Source organism: Taudactylus pleione, unplaced genomic scaffold (assembly GCF_031769625.1).
Source record: "Taudactylus pleione unplaced genomic scaffold, aTauple2 ptg000311l, whole genome shotgun sequence".
NCBI classification, from domain to species: Eukaryota; Metazoa; Chordata; class Amphibia; order Anura; family Myobatrachidae; genus Taudactylus; species Taudactylus pleione.
The window spans coordinates 368,065-390,579 of NW_028284712.1; the positions used below are offsets into that span (position 1 = coordinate 368,065).

Sequence of the window (22,515 nt, forward strand, 5' to 3'; positions counted from 1 at the left end):
AAGACTGTTTTAAAGCTCATCTTCGAAGATGTCAGAAAACTTAGAGTGACATTGGAAATTAAAAATGTAAAAATCAAATTAACAGCCCACATCTCTATAAAATAAAGATTTGAAAACTTTCAAACTTTTAGAGTAAAAAAATTATGACCTTATAAAATATAGGTTTTAAATTGAAGAATTAAATCCGTTGAGTTTCTAACTGAATACTCAAATTTTCACTTTTCATAGATAGGGAAATAGATACATTTAGAGCAGCCTAAGATGAGGCATACATTAGCAAAATGTGGAGAGAGAGTAGTCTGAATTGAGTTGGAAAGCAGCTATGTACTTCCTCTCAGCCATTGAACTTAAATTTGCCAGCCATAAGCCAATTCCAAGCTTGAGAACTTTGCATCAATAGCAGCACATGAGTTTTAGTGCATACAGTGTCTTCTGCTTTGAAGTTACAAGCTGACCAATTTTGATGGGAACTCACTTGCTTCAGTCAAGAAATGCTCTGTGAGAGCAGCATGTGGCTCTAATCTCAGACCTTCCCCAAGGTTAGTTTTAGGAGCAACTACAGTACTCTGCATGTAGCCTCACCACTGAGCTTCTCTCCACATTTTGAGCATTTAGTTTCAAGACTGTTTTAAAGCTCAACTTCGAAGATGTCAGAAAACTTAGAGTGACACAGGAAATTAAAAATGTAAAAATCAAATTAACAGCCCACATCTCTATAAAATAAAGATTTGAAAACTTTCAAACTTTTGGAGTAAAAAAATGATGACCTTATAAAATATAGGTTTTAAATTGAAGAATTAAATCCGTTGAGTTTCTAACTGAATATTAAAATTTTCACTTTTCATAGATAGGGAAATAGATACATTTAGAGCAGCCTAAGATGATGCATACATTAGCAAAATGTGGAGAGAGAGTAGTCTGAATTGAGTTGGAAAGCAGCTATGTACTTCCTCTCAGCCATTGAACTTAAATTTGCCAGCCATGAGCCAATTCCAAGCTTGAGAACTTTGCATCAATAGCAGCACATGAGTTTTAGTGCATACAGGGTCTTCTGCTTTGAAGTTACAAGCTGACCAATATTGATGGGAACTCACTTGCTTCAGTCAAGAAATGCTCTGTGAGAGCAGCATGTGGCTCTAATCTCAGACCCTCCCCAAGGTTAGTTTTAGGAGCAACTACAGTACTCTGCATGTAGCCTCACCCCTGAGCTTCTCTCCACATATTGAGCATTTAGTTTCAAGACTGTTTTAAAGCTCATCTTCGAAGATGTCAGAAAACTTAGAGTGACACAGGAAATTAAAAATTTAAAAATCAAATTAACAGCCCACATCTCTATAAAATAAAGATTTGAAAACTCTCAAACTTTTAGAGTAAAAAAATGATGACCTTATAAAATATAGGTTTTAAATTGAAGAATTAAATCCGTTGAGTTTCTAACTGAATATTAAAATTTTCACTTTTCATAGATAGGGAATTAGATACATTTAGAGCAGCCTAAGATGATGCATACATTAGCAAAATGTGGAGAGAGAGTAGTCTGAATTGAGTTGGAAAGCAGCTATGTACTTCCTCTCAGCCATTGAACTTAAATTTGCCAGCCATGAGCCAATTCCAAGCTTGAGAACTTTGCATCAATAGCAGCACATGAGTTTTAGTGCATACAGTGTCTTCTGCTTTGAAGTTACAAGCTGACCAATATTGATGGGAACTCACGTGCTTCAGTCAAGAAATGCTCTGTGAGAGCAGCATATGGCTCTAATCTCAGACCTTCCCCAAGGTTAGTTTTAGGAGCAACTACAGTACTCTGCTTGTAGCCTCACAACTGAGCTTCTCTCCACATATTGAGCATTTAGTTTCACGACTGTTTTAAAGCTCAACTTTGAAGATGTCAGAAAACTTAGGGTGACACAGGAAATTAAAAATGTAAAAATCTAATTAACAGCCCACATCTCTATAAAATAAGGATTTGAAAACTTTCAAACGTTTAGAGTAAAAAAATGATGACCTTATAAAATATAGGTTTTAAATTGAAGTATTAAATCCAGTCGAGTTTCTAACTGAATATTCAAATTTTCACTTTTCATAGATAGGGAAATAGATACATTTAGAGCAGCCTAAGATGAGGCATACATTAGCAAAATGTGGAGAGAGAGTAGTCTGAATTGAGTTGGAAAGCAGCTATGTACTTCTTATCAGCCATTGAACTTAAATTTGCCAGCCATAAGCCAATTCCAAGCTTGAGAACTTTGCATCAATAGCAGCACATGAGTTTTAGTGCATACAGTGTCTTCTGCTTTGAAGTTACAAGCTGACCAATATTGATGGGAACTCACTTGCTTCAGTCAAGAAATGCTCTGTGAGAGCAGCATGTGGCTCTAATCTCAGACCTTCCCCAAGGTTAGTTTTAGGAGCAACTACAGTACTCTGCATGTAGCCTCACCACTGAGCTTCTCTCCACATATTGAGCATTTAGCTTCAAGACTGTTTTAAAGCTCAACTTTGAAGATGTCAGAAAACTTTGGGTGACACAGGAAATTAAAAATGTAAAAATCAAATTAACAGCCCACATCTCTATAAAATAAGGATTTGAAAACTTTCAATCTTTTAGAGTAAAAAAATGATGACCTTATAAAATATAGGTTTTAAATTGAAGAATTAAATCCAGTTGAGTTTCTAACTGAATATTCAAATTTTCACTTTTCATAGATAGGGAAATAGATACATTTAGAGCAGCCTAAGATGAGGCATACATTAGCAAAATGTGGAGAGAGAGTAGTCTGAATTGAGTTGGAAAGCAGCTATGTACTTCCTCTCAGCCATTGAACTTAAATTTGCCAGCCATGAGCCAATTCCAAGCTTGAGAACTTTGCATCAATAGCAGCACATGAGTTTTAGTGCATACAGTGTCTTCTGCTTTGAAGTTACAAGCTGACCAATATTGATGGGAACTCACTTGCTTCAGTCAAGAAATGCTCTGTGAGAGCAGCATGTGGCTCTAATCTCAGACCTTCCCCAAGGTTAGTTTTAGGAGCAACTACAGTACTCTGCATGTAGCCTCACCACTTAGCTTCTCTCCACATATTGAGCATTTAGTTTCAAGACTGTTTTAAAGCTCATCTTCGAAGATGTCAGAAAACTTAGAGTGACATAGGAAATTAAAAGTTTAAAAATCAAATTAACAGCCCACATCTCTATAAAATAAAGATTTGAAAACTTTCAAACTTTTAGAGTAAAAAAATGATGACCTTATAAAATATAGGTTTTAAATTGAAGAATTAAATCCGTTGAGTTTCTAACTGAATATTCAAATTTTCACTTTTCATAGATAGGGAAATAGATACATTTAGAGCAGCCTAAGATGAGGCATACATTAGCAAAATGTGGAGAGAGAGTAGTCTGAATTGATTTGGAAAGCAGCTATGTACTTCCTCTCAGCCATTGAACTTAAATTTGCCAGCCATGAGCCAATTCCAAGCTTGAGAACTTTGCATCAATAGCAGCACATGAGTTTTAGTGCATACAGTGTCTTCTGCTTTGAAGTTACAAGCTAACCAATATTGATGGGAACTCACTTGCTTCAGTCAAGAAATGCTCTGTGAGAGCAGCATGTGGCTCTAATCTCAGACCTTCCCCAAGGTTAGTTTTAGGAGCAACTACAGTACTCTGCATGTAGCCTCACCACTGAGCTTCTCTCCACATATTGAGCATTTAGTTTCAAGACTGTTTTAAAGCTCATCTTCGAAGATGTCAGAAAACTTAGAGTGACATTGGAAATTAAAAATGTAAAAATCAAATTAACAGCCCACATCTCTATAAAATAAAGATTTGAAAACTTTCAAACTTTTAGAGTAAAAAAATTATGACCTTATAAAATATAGGTTTTAAATTGAAGAATTAAATCCGTTGAGTTTCTAACTGAATACTCAAATTTTCACTTTTCATAGATAGGGAAATAGATACATTTAGAGCAGCCTAAGATGAGGCATACATTAGCAAAATGTGGAGAGAGAGTAGTCTGAATTGAGTTGGAAAGCAGCTATGTACTTCCTCTCAGCCATTGAACTTAAATTTGCCAGCCATAAGCCAATTCCAAGCTTGAGAACTTTGCATCAATAGCAGCACATGAGTTTTAGTGCATACAGTGTCTTCTGCTTTGAAGTTACAAGCTGACCAATTTTGATGGGAACTCACTTGCTTCAGTCAAGAAATGCTCTGTGAGAGCAGCATGTGGCTCTAATCTCAGACCTTCCCCAAGGTTAGTTTTAGGAGCAACTACAGTACTCTGCATGTAGCCTCACCACTGAGCTTCTCTCCACATTTTGAGCATTTAGTTTCAAGACTGTTTTAAAGCTCAACTTCGAAGATGTCAGAAAACTTAGAGTGACACAGGAAATTAAAAATGTAAAAATCAAATTAACAGCCCACATCTCTATAAAATAAAGATTTGAAAACTTTCAAACTTTTGGAGTAAAAAAATGATGACCTTATAAAATATAGGTTTTAAATTGAAGAATTAAATCCGTTGAGTTTCTAACTGAATATTAAAATTTTCACTTTTCATAGATAGGGAAATAGATACATTTAGAGCAGCCTAAGATGATGCATACATTAGCAAAATGTGGAGAGAGAGTAGTCTGAATTGAGTTGGAAAGCAGCTATGTACTTCCTCTCAGCCATTGAACTTAAATTTGCCAGCCATGAGCCAATTCCAAGCTTGAGAACGTTGCATCAATAGCAGCACATGAGTTTTAGTGCATACAGGGTCTTCTGCTTTGAAGTTACAAGCTGACCAATATTGATGGGAACTCACTTGCTTCAGTCAAGAAATGCTCTGTGAGAGCAGCATGTGGCTCTAATCTCAGACCCTCCCCAAGGTTAGTTTTAGGAGCAACTACAGTACTCTGCATGTAGCCTCACCCCTGAGCTTCTCTCCACATATTGAGCATTTAGTTTCAAGACTGTTTTAAAGCTCATCTTCGAAGATGTCAGAAAACTTAGAGTGACACAGGAAATTAAAAATTTAAAAATCAAATTAACAGCCCACATCTCTATAAAATAAAGATTTGAAAACTCTCAAACTTTTAGAGTAAAAAAATGATGACCTTATAAAATATAGGTTTTAAATTGAAGAATTAAATCCGTTGAGTTTCTAACTGAATATTAAAATTTTCACTTTTCATAGATAGGGAATTAGATACATTTAGAGCAGCCTAAGATGATGCATACATTAGCAAAATGTGGAGAGAGAGTAGTCTGAATTGAGTTGGAAAGCAGCTATGTACTTCCTCTCAGCCATTGAACTTAAATTTGCCAGCCATGAGCCAATTCCAAGCTTGAGAACTTTGCATCAATAGCAGCACATGAGTTTTAGTGCATACAGTGTCTTCTGCTTTGAAGTTACAAGCTGACCAATATTGATGGGAACTCACGTGCTTCAGTCAAGAAATGCTCTGTGAGAGCAGCATATGGCTCTAATCTCAGACCTTCCCCAAGGTTAGTTTTAGGAGCAACTACAGTACTCTGCTTGTAGCCTCACAACTGAGCTTCTCTCCACATATTGAGCATTTAGTTTCACGACTGTTTTAAAGCTCAACTTTGAAGATGTCAGAAAACTTAGGGTGACACAGGAAATTAAAAATGTAAAAATCTAATTAACAGCCCACATCTCTATAAAATAAGGATTTGAAAACTTTCAAACGTTTAGAGTAAAAAAATGATGACCTTATAAAATATAGGTTTTAAATTGAAGTATTAAATCCAGTCGAGTTTCTAACTGAATATTCAAATTTTCACTTTTCATAGATAGGGAAATAGATACATTTAGAGCAGCCTAAGATGAGGCATACATTAGCAAAATGTGGAGAGAGAGTAGTCTGAATTGAGTTGGAAAGCAGCTATGTACTTCTTATCAGCCATTGAACTTAAATTTGCCAGCCATAAGCCAATTCCAAGCTTGAGAACTTTGCATCAATAGCAGCACATGAGTTTTAGTGCATACAGTGTCTTCTGCTTTGAAGTTACAAGCTGACCAATATTGATGGGAACTCACTTGCTTCAGTCAAGAAATGCTCTGTGAGAGCAGCATTTGGCTCTAATCTCAGACCTTCCCCAAGGTTAGTTTTAGGAGCAACTACAGTACTCTGCATGTAGCCTCACCACTGAGCTTCTCTCCACATATTGAGCATTTAGTTTCAAGACTGTTTTAAAGCTCATCTTCGAAGATGTCAGAAAACTTAGAGTGACATAGGAAATTAAAAGTTTAAAAATCAAATTAACAGCCCACATCTCTATAAAATAAAGATTTGAAAACTTTCAAACTTTTAGAGTAAAAAAATGATGACCTTATAATATATAGGTTTTAAATTGAAGAATTAAATCCGTTGAGTTTCTAACTGAATATTAAAATTTTCACTTTTCATAGATAGGGAAATAGATACATTTAGAGCAGCCTAAGATGAGGCATAAATTAGCAAAATGTGGAGAGAGAGTAGTCTGAATTGATTTGGAAAGCAGCTATGTACTTCCTCTCAGCCATTGAACTTAAATTTGCCAGCCATGAGCCAATTCCAAGCTTGAGAACTTTGCATCAATAGCAGCACATGAGTTTTAGTGCATACAGTGTCTTCTGCTTTGAAGTTACAAGCTGACCAATATTGATGGGAACTCACTTGCTTCAGTCAAGAAATGCTCTGTGAGAGCAGCATGTGGCTCTAATCTCAGACCCTCCCCAAGGTTAGTTTTAGGAGCAACTACAGTACTCTGCATGTAGCCTCACCCCTGAGCTTCTCTCCACATATTGAGCATTTAGTTTCAAGACTGTTTTAAAGCTCAACTTCGAAGATGTCAGAAAATTTAGAGTGACACAGGAAATTAAAAATGTAAAAATCAAATTAACAGCCCACATCTCTATAAAATAAGGATTTGAAAACTTTCAAACTTTTAGAGTAAAAAAATGATGACCTTATAAAATATAGGTTTTAAATTGAAGAATTAAATCCAGTTGAGTTTCTAACTGAATATTCAAATTTTCACTTTTCATAGATAGGGAAATAGATACATTTAGAGCAGCCTAAGATGAGGCATACATTAGCAAAATGTGGAGAGAGAGTAGTCTGAATTGAGTTGGAAAGCAGCTATGTACTTCCTCTCAGCCATTGAACTTAAATTTGCCAGCCATGAGCCAATTCCAAGCTTGAGAACTTTGCATCAATAGCAGCACATGAGTTTTAATGCATAGTGTCTTCTGCTTTGAAGTTACAAGCTGACCAATACTGATGGGAACTCACTTGCTTCAGTCAAGAAATGCTCTGTGAGAGCAGCATGTGGCTCTAATCTCAGACCTTCCCCAAGGTTAGTTTTAGGAGCAACTACAGTACTCTGCATGTAGCCTCACAACAGAGCTTCTCTCCACATATTGAGCATTTAGCTTCAAGACTGTTTAAAAGCTCAACTTTGAAGATGTCAGAAAACTTTGGGTGACACAGGAAATTAAAAATGTAAAAATCAAATTAACAGCCCACATCTCTATAAAATAAGGATTTGAAAACTTTCAAACTTTTAGAGTAAAAAAATGATGACCTTATAAAATATAGGTTTTAAATTGAAGAATTAAATCCAGTTGAGTTTCTAACTGAATATTCAAATTTTCACTTTTCATAGATAGGGAAATAGATACATTTAGAGCAGCCTAAGATGAGGCATACATTAGCAAAATGTGGAGAGAGAGTAGTCTGAATTGAGTTGGAAAGCAGCTATGTACTTCCTCTCAGCAATTGAACTTAAATTTGCCAGCCATGAGCCAATTCCAAGCTTGAGAACTTTGCATCAATAGCAGCACATGAGTTTTAGTGCATACAGTGTCTTCTGCTTTGAAGTTACAAGCTAACCAATATTGATGGGAACTCACTTGCTTCAGTCAAGAAATGCTCTGTGAGAGCAGCATGTGGCTCTAATCTCAGACCTTCCCCAAGGTTAGTTTTAGGAGCAACTACAGTACTCTGCATGTAGCCTCACCACTGAGCTTCTCTCCACATATTGAGCATTTAGTTTCAAGACTGTTTTAAAGCTCATCTTCGAAGATGTCAGAAAACTTAGAGTGACATTGGAAATTAAAAATGTAAAAATCAAATTAACAGCCCACATCTCTATAAAATAAAGATTTGAAAACTTTCAAACTTTTAGAGTAAAAAAATTATGACCTTATAAAATATAGGTTTTAAATTGAAGAATTAAATCCGTTGAGTTTCTAACTGAATACTCAAATTTTCACTTTTCATAGATAGGGAAATAGATACATTTAGAGCAGCCTAAGATGAGGCATACATTAGCAAAATGTGGAGAGAGAGTAGTCTGAATTGAGTTGGAAAGCAGCTATGTACTTCCTCTCAGCCATTGAACTTAAATTTGCCAGCCATAAGCCAATTCCAAGCTTGAGAACTTTGCATCAATAGCAGCACATGAGTTTTAGTGCATACAGTGTCTTCTGCTTTGAAGTTACAAGCTGACCAATTTTGATGGGAACTCACTTGCTTCAGTCAAGAAATGCTCTGTGAGAGCAGCATGTGGCTCTAATCTCAGACCTTCCCCAAGGTTAGTTTTAGGAGCAACTACAGTACTCTGCATGTAGCCTCACCACTGAGCTTCTCTCCACATTTTGAGCATTTAGTTTCAAGACTGTTTTAAAGCTCAACTTCGAAGATGTCAGAAAACTTAGAGTGACACAGGAAATTAAAAATGTAAAAATCAAATTAACAGCCCACATCTCTATAAAATAAAGATTTGAAAACTTTCAAACTTTTGGAGTAAAAAAATGATGACCTTATAAAATATAGGTTTTAAATTGAAGAATTAAATCCGTTGAGTTTCTAACTGAATATTAAAATTTTCACTTTTCATAGATAGGGAAATAGATACATTTAGAGCAGCCTAAGATGATGCATACATTAGCAAAATGTGGAGAGAGAGTAGTCTGAATTGAGTTGGAAAGCAGCTATGTACTTCCTCTCAGCCATTGAACTTAAATTTGCCAGCCATGAGCCAATTCCAAGCTTGAGAACTTTGCATCAATAGCAGCACATGAGTTTTAGTGCATACAGGGTCTTCTGCTTTGAAGTTACAAGCTGACCAATATTGATGGGAACTCACTTGCTTCAGTCAAGAAATGCTCTGTGAGAGCAGCATGTGGCTCTAATCTCAGACCCTCCCCAAGGTTAGTTTTAGGAGCAACTACAGTACTCTGCATGTAGCCTCACCCCTGAGCTTCTCTCCACATATTGAGCATTTAGTTTCAAGACTGTTTTAAAGCTCATCTTCGAAGATGTCAGAAAACTTAGAGTGACACAGGAAATTAAAAATTTAAAAATCAAATTAACAGCCCACATCTCTATAAAATAAAGATTTGAAAACTCTCAAACTTTTAGAGTAAAAAAATGATGACCTTATAAAATATAGGTTTTAAATTGAAGAATTAAATCCGTTGAGTTTCTAACTGAATATTAAAATTTTCACTTTTCATAGATAGGGAATTAGATACATTTAGAGCAGCCTAAGATGATGCATACATTAGCAAAATGTGGAGAGAGAGTAGTCTGAATTGAGTTGGAAAGCAGCTATGTACTTCCTCTCAGCCATTGAACTTAAATTTGCCAGCCATGAGCCAATTCCAAGCTTGAGAACTTTGCATCAATAGCAGCACATGAGTTTTAGTGCATACAGTGTCTTCTGCTTTGAAGTTACAAGCTGACCAATATTGATGGGAACTCACGTGCTTCAGTCAAGAAATGCTCTGTGAGAGCAGCATATGGCTCTAATCTCAGACCTTCCCCAAGGTTAGTTTTAGGAGCAACTACAGTACTCTGCTTGTAGCCTCACAACTGAGCTTCTCTCCACATATTGAGCATTTAGTTTCACGACTGTTTTAAAGCTCAACTTTGAAGATGTCAGAAAACTTAGGGTGACACAGGAAATTAAAAATGTAAAAATCTAATTAACAGCCCACATCTCTATAAAATAAGGATTTGAAAACTTTCAAACGTTTAGAGTAAAAAAATGATGACCTTATAAAATATAGGTTTTAAATTGAAGTATTAAATCCAGTCGAGTTTCTAACTGAATATTCAAATTTTCACTTTTCATAGATAGGGAAATAGATACATTTAGAGCAGCCTAAGATGAGGCATACATTAGCAAAATGTGGAGAGAGAGTAGTCTGAATTGAGTTGGAAAGCAGCTATGTACTTCTTATCAGCCATTGAACTTAAATTTGCCAGCCATAAGCCAATTCCAAGCTTGAGAACTTTGCATCAATAGCAGCACATGAGTTTTAGTGCATACAGTGTCTTCTGCTTTGAAGTTACAAGCTGACCAATATTGATGGGAACTCACTTGCTTCAGTCAAGAAATGCTCTGTGAGAGCAGCATGTGGCTCTAATCTCAGACCTTCCCCAAGGTTAGTTTTAGGAGCAACTACAGTACTCTGCATGTAGCCTCACCACTGAGCTTCTCTCCACATATTGAGCATTTAGCTTCAAGACTGTTTTAAAGCTCAACTTTGAAGATGTCAGAAAACTTTGGGTGACACAGGAAATTAAAAATGTAAAAATCAAATTAACAGCCCACATCTCTATAAAATAAGGATTTGAAAACTTTCAATCTTTTAGAGTAAAAAAATGATGACCTTATAAAATATAGGTTTTAAATTGAAGAATTAAATCCAGTTGAGTTTCTAACTGAATATTCAAATTTTCACTTTTCATAGATAGGGAAATAGATACATTTAGAGCAGCCTAAGATGAGGCATACATTAGCAAAATGTGGAGAGAGAGTAGTCTGAATTGAGTTGGAAAGCAGCTATGTACTTCCTCTCAGCCATTGAACTTAAATTTGCCAGCCATGAGCCAATTCCAAGCTTGAGAACTTTGCATCAATAGCAGCACATGAGTTTTAGTGCATACAGTGTCTTCTGCTTTGAAGTTACAAGCTGACCAATATTGATGGGAACTCACTTGCTTCAGTCAAGAAATGCTCTGTGAGAGCAGCATGTGGCTCTAATCTCAGACCTTCCCCAAGGTTAGTTTTAGGAGCAACTACAGTACTCTGCATGTAGCCTCACCACTTAGCTTCTCTCCACATATTGAGCATTTAGTTTCAAGACTGTTTTAAAGCTCATCTTCGAAGATGTCAGAAAACTTAGAGTGACATAGGAAATTAAAAGTTTAAAAATCAAATTAACAGCCCACATCTCTATAAAATAAAGATTTGAAAACTTTCAAACTTTTAGAGTAAAAAAATGATGACCTTATAAAATATAGGTTTTAAATTGAAGAATTAAATCCGTTGAGTTTCTAACTGAATATTCAAATTTTCACTTTTCATAGATAGGGAAATAGATACATTTAGAGCAGCCTAAGATGAGGCATACATTAGCAAAATGTGGAGAGAGAGTAGTCTGAATTGATTTGGAAAGCAGCTATGTACTTCCTCTCAGCCATTGAACTTAAATTTGCCAGCCATGAGCCAATTCCAAGCTTGAGAACTTTGCATCAATAGCAGCACATGAGTTTTAGTGCATACAGTGTCTTCTGCTTTGAAGTTACAAGCTGACCAATATTGATGGGAACTCACGTGCTTCAGTCAAGAAATGCTCTGTGAGAGCAGCATGTGGCTCTAATCTCAGACCTTCCCCAAGGTTAGTTTTAGGAGCAACTACAGTACTCTGCTTGTAGCCTCACAACTGAGCTTCTCTCCACATATTGAGCATTTAGTTTCACGACTGTTTTAAAGCTCAACTTTGAAGATGTCAGAAAACTTAGGGTGACATAGGAAATTAAAAATGTAAAAATCAAATTAACAGCCCACATCTCTATAAAATAAGGATTTGAAAACTTTCAAACGTTTAGAGTAAAAAAATGATGACCTTATAAAATATAGGTTTTAAATTGAAGTATTAAATCCAGTTGAGTTTCTAACTGAATATTCAAATTTTCACTTTTCATAGATAGGGAAATAGATACATTTAGAGCAGCCTAAGATGAGGCATACATTAGCAAAATGTGGAGAGAGAGTAATCTGAATTGAGTTGGAAAGCAGCTATGTACTTCTTATCAGCCATTGAACTTAAATTTGCCAGCCATAAGCCAATTCCAAGCTTGAGAACTTTGCATCAATAGCAGCACATGAGTTTTAGTGCATACAGTGTCTTCTGCTTTGAAGTTACAAGCTGACCAATATTGATGGGAACTCACTTGCTTCAGTCAAGAAATGCTCTGTGAGAGCAGCATGTGGCTCTAATCTCAGACCTTCCCCAAGGTTAGTTTTAGGAGCAACTACAGTACTCTGCATGTAGCCTCACCACTGAGCTTCTCTCCACATATTGAGCATTTAGTTTCAAGACTGTTTTAAAGCTCATCTTCGAAGATGTCAGAAAACTTAGAGTGACATTGGAAATTAAAAATGTAAAAATCAAATTAACAGCCCACATCTCTATAAAATAAAGATTTGAAAACTTTCAAACTTTTAGAGTAAAAAAATTATGACCTTATAAAATATAGGTTTTAAATTGAAGAATTAAATCCGTTGAGTATCTAACTGAATACTCAAATTTTCACTTTTCATAGATAGGGAAATAGATACATTTAGAGCAGCCTAAGATGAGGCATACATTAGCAAAATGTGGAGAGAGAGTAGTCTGAATTGAGTTGGAAAGCAGCTATGTACTTCCTCTCAGCCATTGAACTTAAATTTGCCAGCCATAAGCCAATTCCAAGCTTGAGAACTTTGCATCAATAGCAGCACATGAGTTTTAGTGCATACAGTGTCTTCGGCTTTGAAGTTACAAGCTGACCAATTTTGATGGGAACTCACTTGCTTCAGTCAAGAAATGCTCTGTGAGAGCAGCATGTGGCTCTAATCTCAGACCTTCCCCAAGGTTAGTTTTAGGAGCAACTACAGTACTCTGCATGTAGCCTCACCACTGAGCTTCTCTCCACATATTGAGCATTTAGTTTCAAGACTGTTTTAAAGCTCAACTTCGAAGATGTCAGAAAACTTAGCGTGACACAGGAAATTAAAAATGTAAAAATCAAATTAACAGCCCACATCTCTATAAAATAAAGATTTGAAAACTTTCAAACTTTTAGAGTAAAAAAATGATGACCTAATAAAATATAGGTTTTAAATTGAAGAATTAAATCCGTTGAGTTTCTAACTGAATATTCAAATTTTCACTTTTCATAGATAGGGAAATAGATACATTTAGAGCAGCCTAAGATGAGGCATACATTAGCAAAATGTGGAGAGAGAGTAGTCTGAATTGATTTGGAAAGCAGCTATGTACTTCCTCTCAGCCATTGAACTTAAATTTGCCAGCCATGAGCCAATTCCAAGCTTGAGAACTTTGCATCAATAGCAGCACATGAGTTTTAGTGCATACAGTGTCTTCTGCTTTGAAGTTACAAGCTGACCAATATTGATGGGAACTCACGTGCTTCAGTCAAGAAATGCTCTGTGAGAGCAGCATGTGGCTCTAATCTCAGACCTTCCCCAAGGTTAGTTTTAGGAGCAACTACAGTACTCTGCTTGTCGCCTCACAACTGAGCTTCTCTCCACATATTGAGCATTTAGTTTCACGACTGTTTTAAAGCTCAACTTTGAAGATGTCAGAAAACTTAGGGTGACATAGGAAATTAAAAATGTAAAAATCAAATTAACAGCCCACATCTCTATAAAATAAGGATTTGAAAACTTTCAAACGTTTAGAGTAAAAAAATGATGACCTTATAAAATATAGATTTTAAATTGAAGTATTAAATCCAGTTGAGTTTCTAACTGAATATTCAAATTTTCACTTTTCATAGATAGGGAAATAGATACATTTAGAGCAGCCTAAGATGAGGCATACATTAGCAAAATGTGGAGAGAGAGTAGTCTGAATTGAGTTGGAAAGCAGCTATGTACTTCTTATCAGCCATTGAACTTAAATTTGCCAGCCATAAGCCAATTCCAAGCTTGAGAACTTTGCATCAATAGCAGCACATGAGTTTTAGTGCATACAGTGTCTTCTGCTTTGAAGTTACAAGCTGACCAATATTGATGGGAACTCACTTGCTTCAGTCAAGAAATGCTCTGTGAGAGCAGCATGTGGCTCTAATCTCAGACCTTCCCCAAGGTTAGTTTTAGGAGCAACTACAGTACTCTGCATGTAGCCTCACCACTGAGCTTCTCTCCACATATTGAGCATTTAGTTTCAAGACTGTTTTAAAGCTCATCTTCGAAGATGTCAGAAAACTTAGAGTGACATTGGAAATTAAAAATGTAAAAATCAAATTAACAGCCCACATCTCTATAAAATAAAGATTTGAAAACTTTCAAACTTTTAGAGTAAAAAAATTATGACCTTATAAAATATAGGTTTTAAATTGAAGAATTAAATCCGTTGAGTATCTAACTGAATACTCAAATTTTCACTTTTCATAGATAGGGAAATAGATACATTTAGAGCAGCCTAAGATGAGGCATACATTAGCAAAATGTGGAGAGAGAGTAGTCTGAATTGAGTTGGAAAGCAGCTATGTACTTCCTCTCAGCCATTGAACTTAAATTTGCCAGCCATAAGCCAATTCCAAGCTTGAGAACTTTGCATCAATAGCAGCACATGAGTTTTAGTGCATACAGTGTCTTCTGCTTTGAAGTTACAAGCTGACCAATTTTGATGGGAACTCACTTGCTTCAGTCAAGAAATGCTCTGTGAGAGCAGCATGTGGCTCTAATCTCAGACCTTCCCCAAGGTTAGTTTTAGGAGCAACTACAGTACTCTGCATGTAGCCTCACCACTGAGCTTCTCTCCACATATTGAGCATTTAGTTTCAAGACTGTTTTAAAGCTCAACTTCGAAGATGTCAGAAAACTTAGAGTGACACAGGAAATTAAAAATGTAAAAATCAAATTAACAGCCCACATCTCTATAAAATAAAGATTTGAAAACTTTCAAACTTTTAGAGTAAAAAAATGATGACCTAATAAAATATAGGTTTTAAATTGAAGAATTAAATCCGTTGAGTTTCTAACTGAATATTAAAATTTTCACTTTTCATAGATAGGGAAATAGATACATTTAGAGCAGCCTAAGATGATGCATACATTAGCAAAATGTGGAGAGAGAGTAGTCTGAATTGAGTTGGAAAGCAGCTATGTACTTCCTCTCAGCCATTGAACTTAAATTTGCCAGCCATGAGCCAATTCCAAGCTTGAGAACTTTGCATCAATAGCAGCACATGAGTTTTAATGCATAGTGTCTTCTGTTTTGAAGTTACAAGCTGACCAATATTGATGGGAACTCACTTGCTTCAGTCAAGAAATGCTCTGTGAGAGCAGCATGTGGCTCTAATCTCAGACCTTCCCCAAGATTAGTTTTAGGAGCAACTACAGTACTCTGCATGTAGCCTCACAACAGAGCTTCTCTCCACATATTGAGCATTTAGCTTCAAGACTGTTTTAAAGCTCAACTTTGAAGATGTCAGAAAACTTTGGGTGACACAGGAAAATAAAAATGTAAAAATCAAATTAACAGCCCACATCTCTATAAAATAAGGATTTGAAAACTTTCAAACTTTTAGAGTAAAAAAATGATGACCTTATAAAATATAGGTTTTAAATTGAAGAATTAAATCCAGTTGAGTTTCTAACTGAATATTCAAATTTTCACTTTTCATAGATAGGGAATTAGATACATTTAGAGCAGCCTAAGATGAGGCATACATTAGCAAAATGTGGAGAGAGAGTAGTCTGAATTGAGTTGGAAAGCAGCTATGTACTTCCTCTCAGCCATTGAACTTAAATTTGCCAGCCATGAGCCAATTCCAAGCTTGAGAACTTTGCATCAATAGCAGCACATGAGTTTTAGTGCATACAGTGTCTTCTGCTTTGAAGTTACAAGCTGACCAATATTGATGGGAACTCACTTGCTTCAGTCAAGAAATGCTCTGTGAGAGCAGCATTTGGCTCTAATCTCAGACCTTCCCCAAGGTTAGTTTTAGGAGCAACTACAGTACTCTGCATGTAGCCTCACCACTGAGCTTCTCTCCACATATTGAGCATTTAGTTTCAAGACTGTTTTAAAGCTCATCTTCGAAGATGTCAGAAAACTTAGAGTGACATAGGAAATTAAAAGTTTAAAAATCAAATTAACAGCCCACATCTCTATAAAATAAAGATTTGAAAACTTTCAAACTTTTAGAGTAAAAAAATGATGACCTTATAATATATAGGTTTTAAATTGAAGAATTAAATCCGTTGAGTTTCTAACTGAATATTAAAATTTTCACTTTTCATAGATAGGGAAATAGATACATTTAGAGCAGCCTAAGATGAGGCATACATTAGCAAAATGTGGAGAGAGAGTAGTCTGAATTGATTTGGAAAGCAGCTATGTACTTCCTCTCAGCCATTGAACTTAAATTTGCCAGCCATGAGCCAATTCTAAGCTTGAGAACTTTGCATCAATAGCAGCACATGAGTTTTAGTGCATACAGTGTCTTCTGCTTTGAAGTTACAAGCTGACCAATATTGATGGGAACTCACTTGCTTCAGTCAAGAAATGCTCTGTGAGAGCAGCATGTGGCTCTAATCTCAGACCCTCCCCAAGGTTAGTTTTAGGAGCAACTACAGTACTCTGCATGTAGCCTCACCCCTGAGCTTCTCTCCACATATTGAGCATTTAGTTTCAAGACTGTTTTAAAGCTCAACTTCGAAGATGTCAGAAAATTTAGAGTGACACAGGAAATTAAAAATGTAAAAATCAAATTAACAGCCCACATCTCTATAAAATAAAGATTTGAAAACTTTCAAACTTTTAGAGTAAAAAAATGATGACCTAATAAAATATAGGTTTTAAATTGAAGAATTAAATCCGTTGAGTTTCTAACTGAATATTAAAATTTTCAATTTTCATAGATAGGGAAATAGATACATTTAGAGCAGCCTAAGATGATGCATACATTAGCAAAATGTGGAGAGAGAGTAGTCTGAATTGAATTGGAAAGCAGCTATGTACTTCCTCTCAGCCATTGAACTTAAATTTGCCAGCCATGAGCCAATTCCAAGCTTGAGAACTTTGCATCAATAGCAGCACATGAGTTTTAATGCATAGTGTCTTCTGCTTTGAAGTTACAAGCTGACCAATATTGATGGGAACTCACTTGCTTCAGTCAAGAAATGCTCTGTGAGAGCAGCATGTGGCTCTAATCTCAGACCTTCCCCAAGGTTAGTTTTAGGAGCAACTACAGTACTCTGCATGTAGCCTCACAACAGAGCTTCTCTCCACATATTGAGCATTTAGCTTCAAGACTGTTTTAAAGCTCAACTTTGAAGATGTCAGAAAACTTTGGGTGACACAGGAAATTAAAAATGTAAAAATCAAATTAACAGCCCACATCTCTATAAAATAAGGATTTGAAAACTTTCAAACTTTTAGAGTAAAAAAATGATGACCTTATAAAATATAGGTTTTAAATTGAAGAATTAAATCCAGTTGAGTTTCTAACTGAATATTCAAATTTTCACTTTTCATAGATAGGGAAATAGATACATTTAGAGCAGCCTAAGATGAGGCATACATTAGCAAAATGTGGAGAGAGAGTAGTCTGAATTGAGTTGGAAAGCAGCTATGTACTTCCTCTCAGCCATTGAACTTAAATTTGCCAGCCATGAGCCTATTCCAAGCTTGAGAACTTTGCATCAATAGCAGCACATGAGTTTTAGTGCATACAGTGTCTTCTGCTTTGAAGTTACAAGCTGACCAATATTGATGGGAACTCACTTGCTTCAGTCAAGAAATGCTCTGTGAGAGCAGCATGTGGCTCTAATCTCAGACCCTCCCCAAGGTTAGTTTTAGGAGCAACTACAGTACTCTGCATGTAGCCTCACCACTGAGCTTCTCTCCACATATTGAGCATTTAGTTTCAAGACTGTTTTAAAGCTCATCTTCGAAGATGTCAGAAAACTTAGAGTGACATAGGAAATTAAAAGTTTAAAAATCAAATTAACAGCCCACATCTCTATAAAATAAAGATTTGAAAACTTTCAAACTTTTAGAGTAAAAAAATGATGACCTTATAAAATATAGGTTTTAAATTGAAGAATTAAATCCGTTGAGTTTCTAACTGAATATTCAAATTTTCACTTTTCATAGATAGGGAAATAGATACATTTAGAGCAGCCTAAGATGAGGCATACATTAGCAAAATGTGGAGAGAGAGTAGTCTGAATTGATTTGGAAAGCAGCTATGTACTTCCTCTCAGCCATTGAACTTAAATTTGCCAGCCATAAGCCAATTCCAAGCTTGAGAACTTTGCATCAATAGCAGCACATGAGTTTTAGTGCATACAGTGTCTTCTGCTTTGAAGTTACAAGCTGACCAATATTGATGGGAACTCACGTGCTTCAGTCAAGAAATGCTCTGTGAGAGCAGCATGTGGCTCTAATCTCAGACCTTCCCCAAGGTTAGTTTTAGGAGCAACTACAGTACTCTGCTTGTAGCCTCACAACTGAGCTTCTCTCCACATATTGAGCATTTAGTTTCACGACTGTTTTAAAGCTCAACTTTGAAGATGTCAGAAAACTTAGGGTGACACAGGAAATTAAAAATGTAAAAATCAAATTAACAGCCCACATCTCTATAAAATAAGGATTTGAAAACTTTCAAACGTTTAGAGTAAAAAAATGATGACCTTATAAAATATAGGTTTTAAATTGAAGAATTAAATCCGTTGAGTTTCTAACTGAATATTCAAATTTTCACTTTTCATAGATAGGGAAATAGATACATTTAGAGCAGCCTAAGATGAGGCATACATTAGCAAAATGTGGAGAGAGAGTAGTCTGAATTGATTTGGAAAGCAGCTATGTACTTCCTCTCAGCCATTGAACTTAAATTTGCCAGCCATAAGCCAATTCCAAGCTTGAGAACTTTGCATCAATAGCAGCACATGAGTTTTAGTGCATACAGTGTCTTCTGCTTTGAAGTTACAAGCTGACCAATATTGATGGGAACTCACGTGCTTCAGTCAAGAAATGCTCTGTGAGAGCAGCATGTGGCTCTAATCTCAGACCTTCCCCAAGGTTAGTTTTAGGAGCAACTACAGTACTCTGCTTGTAGCCTCACAACTGAGCTTCTCTCCACATATTGAGCATTTAGTTTCACGACTGTTTTAAAGCTCAACTTTGAAGATGTCAGAAAACTTAGGGTGACACAGGAAATTAAAAATGTAAAAATCAAATTAACAGCCCACATCTCTATAAAATAAGGATTTGAAAACTTTCAAACGTTTAGAGTAAAAAAATGATGACCTTATAAAATATAGGTTTTAAATTGAAGTATTAAATCCAGTTGAGTTTCTAACTGAATATTCAAATTTTCACTTTTCATAGATAGGGAAATAGATACATTTAGAGCAGCCTAAGATGAGGCATACATTAGCAAAATGTGGAGAGAGAGTAGTCTGAATTGAGTTGGAAAGCAGCTATGTACTTCTTATCAGCCATTGAACTTAAATTTGCCAGCCATAAGCCAATTCCAAGCTTGAGAACTTTGCATCAATAGCAGCACATGAGTTTTAGTGCATACAGTGTCTTCTGCTTTGAAGTTACAAGCTGACCAATATTGATGGGAACTCACTTGCTTCAGTCAAAAAATGCTCTGTGAGAGCAGCATGTGGCTCTAATCTCAGACCTTCCCCAAGGTTAGTTTTAGGAGCAACTACAGTACTCTGCATGTAGCCTCACCACTGAGCTTCTCTCCACATATTGAGCATTTAGTTTCAAGACTGTTTTAAAGCTCATCTTCGAAGATGTCAGAAAACTTAGAGTGACATTGGAAATTAAAAATGTAAAAATCAAATTAACAGCCCACATCTCTATAAGATAAAGATTTGAAAACTTTCAAACTTTTAGAGTAAAAAAATGATGACCTTATAAAATATAGGTTTTAAATTGAAGAATTAAATCCGTTGAGTATCTAACTGAATACTCAAATTTTCACTTTTCATAGATAGGGAAATAGATACATTTAGAGCAGCCTAAGATGAGGCATACATTAGCAAAATGTGGAGAGAGAGTAGTCTGAATTGAGTTGGAAAGCAGCTATGTACTTCCTCTCAGCCATTGAACTTAAATTTGCCAGCCATAAGCCAATTCCAAGCTTGAGAACTTTGCATCAATAGCAGCACATGAGTTTTAGTGCATACAGTGTCTTCTGTTTTGAAGTTACAAGCTGACCAATATTGATGGGAACTCACTTGCTTCAGTCAAGAAATGCTCTGTGAGAGCAGCATGTGGCTCTAATCTCAGACCTTCCCCAAGATTAGTTTTAGGAGCAACTACAGTACTCTGCATGTAGCCTCACAACAGAGCTTCTCTCCACATATTGAGCATTTAGCTTCACGACTGTTTTAAAGCTCAACTTTGAAGATGTCAGAAAACTTAGGGTGACACAGGAAATTAAAAATGTAAAAATCAAATTAACAGCCCACATCTCTATAAAATAAGGATTTGAAAACTTTCAAACGTTTAGAGTAAAAAAATGATGACCTTATAAAATATAGGTTTTAAATTGAAGTATTAAATCCAGTTGAGTTTCTAACTGAATATTCAAATTTTCACTTTTCATAGATAGGGAAATAGATACATTTAGAGCAGCCTAAGATGAGGCATACATTAGCAAAATGTGGAGAGAGAGTAGTCTGAATTGAGTTGGAAAGCAGCTATGTACTTCTTATCAGCCATTTAACTTAAATTTGCCAGCCATAAGCCAATTCCAAGCTTGAGAACTTTGCATCAATAGCAGCACATGAGTTTTAGTGCATACAGTGTCTTCTGCTTTGAAGTTACAAGCTGACCAATATTGATGGGAACTCACTTGCTTCAGTCAAGAAATGCTCTGTGAGAGCAGCATGTGGCTCTAATCTCAGACCTTCCCCAAGGTTAGTTTTAGGAGCAACTACAGTACTCTGCATGTAGCCTCACCACTGAGCTTCTCTCCACATTTTGAGCATTTAGTTTCAAGACTGTTTTAAAGCTCAACTTCGAAGATGTCAGAAAACTTAGAGTGACACAGGAAATTAAAAATGTAAAAATCAAATTAACAGCCCACATCTCTATAAAATAAAGATTTGAAAACTTTCAAACTTTTAGAGTAAAAAAATGATGACCTTATAAAATATAGGTTTTAAATTGAAGAATTAAATCCGTTGAGTTTCTAACTGAATATTAAAATTTTCACTTTTCATAGATAGGGAAATAGATACATTTAGAGCAGCCTAAGATGATGCATACATTAGCAAAATGTGGAGAGAGAGTAGTCTGAATTGAATTGGAAAGCAGCTATGTACTTCCTCTCAGCCATTGAACTTAAATTTGCCAGCCATGAGCCAATTCCAAGCTTGAGAACTTTGCATCAATAGCAGCACATGAGTTTTAATGCATAGTGTCTTCTGCTTTGAAGTTACAAGCTGACCAATATTGATGGGAACTCACTTGCTTCAGTCAAGAAATGCTCTGTGAGAGCAGCATGTGGCTCTAATCTCAGACCTTCCCCAAGGTTAGTTTTAGGAGCAACTACAGTACTCTGCATGTAGCCTCACAACAGAGCTTCTCTCCACATATTGAGCATTTAGCTTCAAGACTGTTTTAAAGCTCAACTTTGAAGATGTCAGAAAACTTTGGGTGACACAGGAAATTAAAAATGTAAAAATCAAATTAACAGCCCACATCTCTATAAAATAAGGATTTGAAAACTTTCAAACTTTTAGAGTAAAAAAATGATGACCTTATAAAATATAGGTTTTAAATTGAAGAATTAAATCCAGTTGAGTTTCTAACTGAATATTCAAATTTTCACTTTTCATAGATAGGGAAATAGATACATTTAGAGCAGCCTAAGATGAGGCATACATTAGCAAAATGTGGAGAGAGAGTAGTCTGAATTGAGTTGGAAAGCAGCTATGTACTTCCTCTCAGCCATTGAACTTAAATTTGCCAGCCATGAGCCTATTCCAAGCTTGAGAACTTTGCATCAATAGCAGCACATGAGTTTTAGTGCATACAGTGTCTTCTGCTTTGAAGTTACAAGCAGACCAATATTGATGGGAACTCACTTGCTTCAGTCAAGAAATGCTCTGTGAGAGCAGCATGTGGCTCTAATCTCAGACCCTCCCCAAGGTTAGTTTTAGGAGCAACTACAGTACTCTGCATGTAGCCTCACCACTGAGCTTCTCTCCACATATTGAGCATTTAGTTTCAAGACTGTTTTAAAGCTCATCTTCGAAGATGTCAGAAAACTTAGAGTGACATAGGAAATTAAAAGTTTAAAAATCAAATTAACAGCCCACATCTCTATAAAATAAAGATTTGAAAACTTTCAAACTTTTAGAGTAAAAAAATGATGACCTTATAAAATATAGGTTTTAAATTGAAGAATTAAATCCGTTGAGTTTCTAACTGAATATTCAAATTTTCACTTTTCA

General features: G+C 35.9%; 36 non-coding genes across 36 annotated transcripts; all 36 read right to left on the minus strand.

Annotated features, from left to right (window-relative positions):
* Positions 1–285: 285 nt before the first annotated feature.
* LOC148510911 (Nuclear RNase P) lies at positions 286–598 on the minus strand. Its single transcript, XR_015869026.1, has one exon.
* A 306-nt stretch (positions 599–904) lies between these two features.
* Positions 905–1,217, minus strand: LOC148510912 (Nuclear RNase P). Its single transcript, XR_015869234.1, has one exon.
* A 306-nt stretch (positions 1,218–1,523) lies between these two features.
* On the minus strand, positions 1,524–1,836 carry LOC148510913 (Nuclear RNase P). Its single transcript, XR_015869014.1, has one exon.
* Positions 1,837–2,143: 307 nt separating this feature from the next.
* LOC148510914 (Nuclear RNase P) lies at positions 2,144–2,456 on the minus strand. Its single transcript, XR_015869242.1, has one exon.
* A 307-nt stretch (positions 2,457–2,763) lies between these two features.
* On the minus strand, positions 2,764–3,076 carry LOC148510915 (Nuclear RNase P). Its single transcript, XR_015868977.1, has one exon.
* Positions 3,077–3,382: 306 nt separating this feature from the next.
* LOC148510916 (Nuclear RNase P) lies at positions 3,383–3,695 on the minus strand. The gene has a single exon (XR_015869051.1).
* A 306-nt stretch (positions 3,696–4,001) lies between these two features.
* On the minus strand, positions 4,002–4,314 carry LOC148510917 (Nuclear RNase P). The gene has a single exon (XR_015869027.1).
* A 306-nt stretch (positions 4,315–4,620) lies between these two features.
* On the minus strand, positions 4,621–4,933 carry LOC148510918 (Nuclear RNase P). The gene has a single exon (XR_015869233.1).
* A 306-nt stretch (positions 4,934–5,239) lies between these two features.
* On the minus strand, positions 5,240–5,552 carry LOC148510919 (Nuclear RNase P). The gene has a single exon (XR_015869015.1).
* Positions 5,553–5,859: 307 nt separating this feature from the next.
* On the minus strand, positions 5,860–6,172 carry LOC148510920 (Nuclear RNase P). The gene has a single exon (XR_015869209.1).
* Positions 6,173–6,478: 306 nt separating this feature from the next.
* On the minus strand, positions 6,479–6,791 carry LOC148510921 (Nuclear RNase P). The gene has a single exon (XR_015869363.1).
* A 307-nt stretch (positions 6,792–7,098) lies between these two features.
* LOC148510922 (Nuclear RNase P) lies at positions 7,099–7,409 on the minus strand. Its single transcript, XR_015869149.1, has one exon.
* Positions 7,410–7,716: 307 nt separating this feature from the next.
* Positions 7,717–8,029, minus strand: LOC148510923 (Nuclear RNase P). The gene has a single exon (XR_015869198.1).
* Positions 8,030–8,335: 306 nt separating this feature from the next.
* Positions 8,336–8,648, minus strand: LOC148510924 (Nuclear RNase P). Its single transcript, XR_015869028.1, has one exon.
* Positions 8,649–8,954: 306 nt separating this feature from the next.
* Positions 8,955–9,267, minus strand: LOC148510925 (Nuclear RNase P). The gene has a single exon (XR_015869235.1).
* A 306-nt stretch (positions 9,268–9,573) lies between these two features.
* LOC148510926 (Nuclear RNase P) lies at positions 9,574–9,886 on the minus strand. Its single transcript, XR_015869016.1, has one exon.
* A 307-nt stretch (positions 9,887–10,193) lies between these two features.
* On the minus strand, positions 10,194–10,506 carry LOC148510927 (Nuclear RNase P). Its single transcript, XR_015869244.1, has one exon.
* A 307-nt stretch (positions 10,507–10,813) lies between these two features.
* On the minus strand, positions 10,814–11,126 carry LOC148510928 (Nuclear RNase P). The gene has a single exon (XR_015868978.1).
* A 306-nt stretch (positions 11,127–11,432) lies between these two features.
* LOC148510929 (Nuclear RNase P) lies at positions 11,433–11,745 on the minus strand. Its single transcript, XR_015869269.1, has one exon.
* A 307-nt stretch (positions 11,746–12,052) lies between these two features.
* Positions 12,053–12,365, minus strand: LOC148510930 (Nuclear RNase P). The gene has a single exon (XR_015869291.1).
* Positions 12,366–12,671: 306 nt separating this feature from the next.
* LOC148510931 (Nuclear RNase P) lies at positions 12,672–12,984 on the minus strand. The gene has a single exon (XR_015869053.1).
* A 306-nt stretch (positions 12,985–13,290) lies between these two features.
* Positions 13,291–13,603, minus strand: LOC148510932 (Nuclear RNase P). The gene has a single exon (XR_015869320.1).
* A 307-nt stretch (positions 13,604–13,910) lies between these two features.
* On the minus strand, positions 13,911–14,223 carry LOC148510933 (Nuclear RNase P). The gene has a single exon (XR_015869245.1).
* A 306-nt stretch (positions 14,224–14,529) lies between these two features.
* Positions 14,530–14,842, minus strand: LOC148510934 (Nuclear RNase P). Its single transcript, XR_015869029.1, has one exon.
* Positions 14,843–15,148: 306 nt separating this feature from the next.
* Positions 15,149–15,459, minus strand: LOC148510935 (Nuclear RNase P). The gene has a single exon (XR_015869174.1).
* A 307-nt stretch (positions 15,460–15,766) lies between these two features.
* LOC148510936 (Nuclear RNase P) lies at positions 15,767–16,079 on the minus strand. Its single transcript, XR_015869243.1, has one exon.
* Positions 16,080–16,385: 306 nt separating this feature from the next.
* LOC148510937 (Nuclear RNase P) lies at positions 16,386–16,698 on the minus strand. The gene has a single exon (XR_015868804.1).
* Positions 16,699–17,004: 306 nt separating this feature from the next.
* LOC148510938 (Nuclear RNase P) lies at positions 17,005–17,315 on the minus strand. The gene has a single exon (XR_015869223.1).
* A 307-nt stretch (positions 17,316–17,622) lies between these two features.
* LOC148510939 (Nuclear RNase P) lies at positions 17,623–17,935 on the minus strand. Its single transcript, XR_015869113.1, has one exon.
* A 306-nt stretch (positions 17,936–18,241) lies between these two features.
* On the minus strand, positions 18,242–18,554 carry LOC148510940 (Nuclear RNase P). Its single transcript, XR_015869331.1, has one exon.
* Positions 18,555–18,860: 306 nt separating this feature from the next.
* Positions 18,861–19,173, minus strand: LOC148510941 (Nuclear RNase P). Its single transcript, XR_015869333.1, has one exon.
* A 307-nt stretch (positions 19,174–19,480) lies between these two features.
* On the minus strand, positions 19,481–19,793 carry LOC148510942 (Nuclear RNase P). The gene has a single exon (XR_015869293.1).
* Positions 19,794–20,099: 306 nt separating this feature from the next.
* Positions 20,100–20,412, minus strand: LOC148510943 (Nuclear RNase P). Its single transcript, XR_015869267.1, has one exon.
* Positions 20,413–20,719: 307 nt separating this feature from the next.
* Positions 20,720–21,032, minus strand: LOC148510944 (Nuclear RNase P). Its single transcript, XR_015869337.1, has one exon.
* A 306-nt stretch (positions 21,033–21,338) lies between these two features.
* Positions 21,339–21,649, minus strand: LOC148510945 (Nuclear RNase P). Its single transcript, XR_015869224.1, has one exon.
* A 307-nt stretch (positions 21,650–21,956) lies between these two features.
* Positions 21,957–22,269, minus strand: LOC148510946 (Nuclear RNase P). Its single transcript, XR_015869080.1, has one exon.
* Between the last annotated feature and the right edge of the window lie 246 nt (positions 22,270–22,515).